Source organism: Triticum dicoccoides, chromosome 7A (assembly GCF_002162155.2).
Source record: "Triticum dicoccoides isolate Atlit2015 ecotype Zavitan chromosome 7A, WEW_v2.0, whole genome shotgun sequence".
NCBI classification, from domain to species: domain Eukaryota; kingdom Viridiplantae; phylum Streptophyta; class Magnoliopsida; order Poales; family Poaceae; genus Triticum; species Triticum dicoccoides.
The window spans coordinates 185,076,894-185,077,343 of NC_041392.1; positions in this window are offsets into that span (position 1 = coordinate 185,076,894).

Sequence of the window (450 nt, forward strand, 5' to 3'; positions counted from 1 at the left end):
ACTCTAGATACAGCTGAGGTCGAGGGAGAGTTTTGTCAGCATGGCGGCGTGGTGACAGTGATGATGAAGCTACCGGTGCAGGGCTTCTCCTAAGCACTGCAACGATATGACCGAGGTGGAAATCTGTGGAGGGGGGCACCGCACACGGCTAAACAATCAACTTGTGTGTCTATGGGGTTCCCCTTCCCCCGTATATAAAGGAGTGGAGGAGGGGGAGGTCCGTCCCTCTCATGGCGTGCCCAAGAGGGGAGTCCTACTCCCGGTGGGAGTAGGATTCCCCCTTCCCTAGTTGGAGTAGGAGAGGAAGGAAGGAGGAAAGAGGGAGAAGGAAAGGGGGGCCGGCCCCCCACCCCAATTCGGGTTGGGTTTGGGGCGGGCGCGCCCCCACCTTGGCCGCCTCCTCCTCTCTCCCACTAAGGTCCAATAAGGCCCATAGACTCCCCGGGGGCT